Source organism: Elephas maximus, chromosome 12 (genome assembly GCF_024166365.1).
Source record: "Elephas maximus indicus isolate mEleMax1 chromosome 12, mEleMax1 primary haplotype, whole genome shotgun sequence".
Lineage (NCBI taxonomy): Eukaryota > Metazoa > Chordata > Mammalia > Proboscidea > Elephantidae > Elephas > Elephas maximus.
In genome coordinates this window covers 100,589,781-100,595,780 of record NC_064830.1, presented here as the reverse complement: position 1 = coordinate 100,595,780, position 6,000 = coordinate 100,589,781, and positions in this window count along the sequence as shown.

The following is a 6,000-nucleotide window of genomic DNA, read 5'->3' as shown; positions in this document are numbered from 1 at the left end:
GTGTCGTACTGTCGGAGTTTGCATGTTACTGTGATGCTGGAAGCTATGCCACGGTATTCAAATACCAACACGGTCACCCTTTCACTGATCAACCATGGGTAAATAGGGAGATGTTTTCTCTGCAGTCAAACTTTAAGAATGTTGACAAACTATTTCTCCAGTTCTCCCAGAACGTTTTCTACCAGATGGCCTCAAGAAATTTTCTTCCATGAAAAAGATGCAGAAACAATGTCTCAGGAAAAAGACCTTGGAGCTACTCTTACCTGAGTCTCCCTGGCAATCACTTACAAGACAGGTTTCACTTGAGCAAGCTGTTTCTAAGAGAGGAATTTCCTGTAACCCCTTGCTCCCTCCTGTGGCCCCTTTATACCACATACCCCTGCAATTATCACACGGTAGGCAATCTAAGGGGAACACATATACACTTGTCTAAGGCTGGGCTCTCTAGAGAAGCAAAACCAGAGAGAGACAGGGAGATTTATCTCAAGGAAATGGCTCATACAGTTGTAGAGGATGGCAATTCCAGAGTCCATGGATCAGGCATCAGGCTGGAGACTTCTTCTGACTCACAAAGCTGTCCAGGTTAACAAACCCAAGAGCAGCAGATCAGAGAGCAGGCAGCTGATGCATGGGCTGCTGAGATTGATGAATTCCAAGACTGGCAGGTAAGCTGCTAGCTCAAGTCCCAAGAACCAGAGGTCAGATAATGATGAGTCAGATGCAGGATCCAGAGCGAATAAAAGGCAGCAAGCTTTGCAAGAAAGTCCACATACATTGGATGCAAGCCACACCTCCAAAGAAACTGCCTTTCAACTGATGGGTTGCTCATGGCAGATCTCATCAGGGAGGTGATTGTATCAGATCTCATCATGGAAGTGATTACATCATCACATAACTACCAAACTACATCCTAACTGCCAAACCACTGAGAATCATGGCCTAGCCAAGTTGCCACAAAACCTTAACCATCACAGTCCACCCTTTGTCAACTTGGCACTTGTAAGTATCTCCTTAAACCATATTTAATCTCTAAATAAAGTTAATTACAAAGTCATGCTTATGTCTAACATGATACAACTAACATGTGTACAACCGAACTGTTTACATCTTATATTTTATAAGTGAAGAAAACAAAAATATTTGATGCACACATAAAAGGAAGAAATACTCATAACAATCAAAGTCTCATTTCTATAACTGGTCACATGGTTATAGCTGGTATTTAGAATTACCTTCTTCCACCACCCATTCTGTATTCCCTTTACATTCAGCAAGCACCTCAGCTAGTCATTGTTCTTTGCCTGGTGGGGTGACCCCAACCTTAATTCCCGAAGGGTTGGGCTGCTAGTAGTCATGTCGGAATTGGGTTGCTGTAGTTTTCCATTGGCTTTAATCACGGGGCATGGTAGTACTGAGAAACATGCCAAGGGATCTCATGTATTTCAGACATACTCGTCTTTACCTCCATTAAATAATATCAGTCCAGTTTCCCTTTGGTAATCAAGATCAATCACGTCAGCCAGTACAGAAACTCCCTTCTTTGCCTGTTGATCCAGAGGAATGAGGAGCCCAAAGTGGCCAGGTGGCATTCTGAACTTTCAGTTCAATGGAATCAGTGTTGTGTCACCTGGTGGGAGCATTCTTCCCTTTGGAATTAAGGCCTCTAGATTTGCAGAGCATAGGGTAGGGGGACAGGAAGAAAAAATTTTGTAAGTGGGTCACTAGGAGTAATAGTGAATGGTGCTACTCCCATTTCCACCCCTGGGTTCCTGGGCCCATGAACCCTGGCTATGGAAGAAACAGCAGCATATATTGGATGCTGGTTTAGAGTATATACAGCCTCCTGGAGAACATTGCCCCAATCCTGCAAGGTATTGCCACCTACCTGGCACCACAATTTTGTCTTTAGAAGCCCATTCCATCATTCTATCAATTCAACTGCTTCAGGATCATGGGGAACATGGTAAAACCAGTGATTTCCACGAGCACAGACTCATTGCCACACTTCATTTGCCGCGAAGTGAATCCTTTGATCCAAGGTGATGTTGTACAGGATACCATGACAGTGGCTAAGGCATTCTGTAAGTCCACGGACAGTAGTTTTGGCAGAACCGTTATGTCCAAGGAAGGCAAATCCATATCCAGAGTAAGTGTCTATTCCAGTAAGAACAAAATGCTGCCCTTTCCATGATGGAAGTGGTCCAATGTAATTAACTTGCCACCAGGTTGCTGGCTGATCACCTCAAGGAACAGTGCCCTGTTGGGGACTCAGTGTTGGTCTCTGCTGCTGGCAGATTGGGCACTCAGCAGTGGCTGTATCCAAGTTGATCTTCGCGAGTGGAAGTTCATGTTGCTGAGCTCATGCATAACCTCCATCCCTGCCACCACAGCCACTTTGTTCATGAGTCCATTGGGCAATGATGGGAATGGCTGGAGAGAGAAGATGACTGGTTTTCATAGAATATTTCACCCTATCCACTTGATTGTTAAAATCCTCCTCTGCCGACGTCACTCTTTGGTGAGCATTCACATGAGACACAAACGTCTTCACTTCTTTGGCCCATTCAGAGAGGTCTGTCCACATACCTCTTCCAATATCTTCTTGTCTTCAATTTTCCAATCATGTTCCTTCCAATTCCCTAACCATCAAGCCAAACCATTGGCCACAGCCCATGAGTCAGTATACAGTCACACATCTGGCCATTTCTCCTAAGCAAAATGAACAACCAGGTGCACTGCTCCAAGTTCTGCCCATCAGGAGGATTTCCCTTCACCACTGTCCTTCGAGGAGGTCCCAGAAAGGGGCTGTAGTGCTGCCATTGTCCACTTTCAAGTGTTGCCTATATATGGTGCAAAATCATCTGTAAACCAGGCATGAGTTTTCTCTTCCTAGGTCAACTGATCATAAGGAACTCCCTATGAAGCTATAGGTGCAGACTGGGAGATGGAAGGTAATGTGACGGGAATGGAGACCATGAGCATTTGGGCCACTTCTTCATGTGACTTACTTGTGCCTTTAGGCCCTTCTCGGGCCTGATCTCATATATACCACTTCCATTCATGATGGATTGCTGCTGTGCATGTTCGACTTTACAACTCTGTGGGTCAGACAACACCCAGTTTATGATGGGCAGCTCAGGGCTTATGATAACTTGGTGGCCCATGGTTAAGTGTTCAGTTACTACTAAGGCCCAGAAGCAAGCCAAAAGCTATTTCTCAAAAGGAGGGTTGCTATCTGCAGAGGATGGCAGGGATTTGCTGCAAAATCCTAAGGGTCTATGCTGTGATTCACAAATAGGGTCCTGCCAAAGACTCCAAACAGCATCTCTATCTGACACTGACACTTCACACACCATTGAGTCAGTAAGAACATATGGCTCAAAGAGGCAGAGCAGTTTGTATGGCAGCGTGAACCTGTTATAGAGCCTTCTCTTGTTCTGGGCCCCAATAAAAAATAGCAGGTTTTTGAGTCACTTGATAAATAAGCCAGAGTAGCACATCCAAATGATGGATATGTTGCCTCCAAAATCCAAAGAGGCACACGAGGCACTATGCTTCCTTTTTAGTTGTGGTAGGGCCAGATGGGAAACCCTCGTGGTGTAGTGGTTAAGTGCTATGGCTGCTAACCAAAGGGTCAGCAGTTCGAATCCACCAGGTGCTCCTTGGAAACTCTATGGGGCAGTTCTACTCTGTCCTGTAGGGTTGCTATGAGTCAGAATTGACTTGATGGCACTGGGTTTTTGGTTTGGTTTAGGGCCAGATGCAATAATTTTTCCTTCACTTTAGAAGGAATATCTCAACATCCCCACACCAGTGGACCCCTAGAAATTTACCTGAGGTGAAAGGTGCCTGAATTTTTGGGGGGTTAATTTCCCACCCTATAGCATGCAAATGTCTTACCAATAAGTCTAGAGTCATTTATACTTCTTCCTTACTAGTTTCAATCAGCATAATGTCATCAATGTAATGGACCAGTGTGATGTCTTGTTCAAGGGAAAGGCAACCAAGGTCCCCCTACAGACTAAATTATAACATAAGGCTGGAGAGATGATATACCTCTGAGGTAGGACAGTAAAGGTGTATTGCTGGCCTTGCCAGATGAAAGCAAACTGCTTCAGATGGTCCTTCTAAAGAGGTATAGAGAAAAAGTCATTAGCCAGATCAATAGCTGTATACCAAGTACCAGGAGATGTATTAATTTGCTCAAGCAATGAAATCACATCTGGAACAGCAGCTGCAATTGGAGTCATCACCTTGTTAAGTTTTCAATAAACCATAGTCATTTTTCAAGATCCATCTTTAGTTTGTACAGGTCAAATAGGAGAGTTGAATGTGGATATGGTGGAAATCACCACCCCATATCCTTCAAGTCCTTAATGGTGGCAGTAATCTCTGCAGTCATTCCAGGAATGTGGTATTGCTTTGGTTTACTCTTTTCCTAGGAGGAGCAATTCTAATGGCTTCCACTAGGCTTTTCCTACCATAGTGGACCTTACTTCACTTGTCAGGGATCCAATCTGGGGGTTCTGTTGGCTGCTAATGTATTTGTTCCAATTTTGTATTCTAGAACTGGGGAAATATCTACAGGATGGATTTAGGAACACACTAGGCCCACTGTGAGATGAACCTGAGCTAAGACCCCATTAATAGCCTGATCACCATATGCCCCCACTCTGACTGGTTGGCCACAGTGACATTTTGGGACTCCTGAAATTAGTGTCAGTTCAGAGCCAGTATCCAGTAATCCCTGAAAAGTCTGATTATTTCCTTTTCCCCAATGAACACTCACTCTCACAAAAGACCATAGATCCCCTTGGGGAAGGTTGGGAGAAAGATTAATAGTATAAATTTTTGGCAATGTAGTGGAATCCTTCTTCAAAGGGGCCTGGTCTGCTCTTCTTTCAAAGGTTTGTGGGTCTATAAACTTGCTCAAGTCTGGGAATTGATTGATGAGCTGTGTCTCAAGCTGGGTTGTCCAGAAAAGCAAAACCAGTGAAATTTATATCAAGGAAATGGCTCACATGGTTGAAAAGGCTAGAAAATTCCAAGTCCATAAGTCAGGCTGGAGGCTTCTCCCAACTGACATAGCTGCAGGGTCTGCTGAACCCAAGATCAGCAGGTAAGCTGCTTGCTCCCAAGTCTCAAGAACTGGAGGTCAGATGAACAGGAGCCAGATGCAAGATCCAGGGTGAGCAAAAGCCCACGAGCCTTGCCAGAAAGTCCGCCTGTATTGGATGCAGGCCACACCTCCAAGGAAAATCCACTTTCAACTGACTGGCTTCTCACAGCAGATCCCATCATGGAGGTGATCACATTATATCAGATCTCATCATGGGGGTGATTACATCATTATACAACTGCCAAACTACATAACTGCCAAGCCACTGAGAATCATGGCCCAGCCCAGTTCACACAACCTTAATGATCACAGGCCATAACTCTCTGTTCTGGTGATTCTAGTTAGGCTGCTATTCACTTGACATAGAATTCCTCCACTTGTACAGATGAAGTAAATATTTAGTAGATTTCCCATCCATTTCACTCCTAGGGACACCATGACTAAGTAGACGATGCCCTAAGTCCATACGAGTCTGACTATTCTGATTACTGCTTTGACCCCTCTGTCTATTATGGCAACCATGCCCACTTTGTCTTTGTCAATTGAGTGCTGCCACTTGGCCCCTACAGGCTACCACAGGGTCCAATCAGCCACACTGTAGTTAACAACAACAACAAAAAAAACCAAACCCATGGCCATCGAGTCGATTCCGACTTATACCGACCCTATAGGACAGAGTAGAACGGTCCCATAGGATTTCCAAGGAGCACCTGGTGGATTTGAACTACCAACCTTTTTGGTTAGCAGCACATTCTTAATCACTACGCCACCAGGGTTTCCAAGAAAGGTGGTCTCTGAGGCTTCATCCAACTCTGAAAGTCCGTGATTGTAAACAAAGTAGATACTCAGTCACCGCACCTTGGATGAATAGATTTGACTTT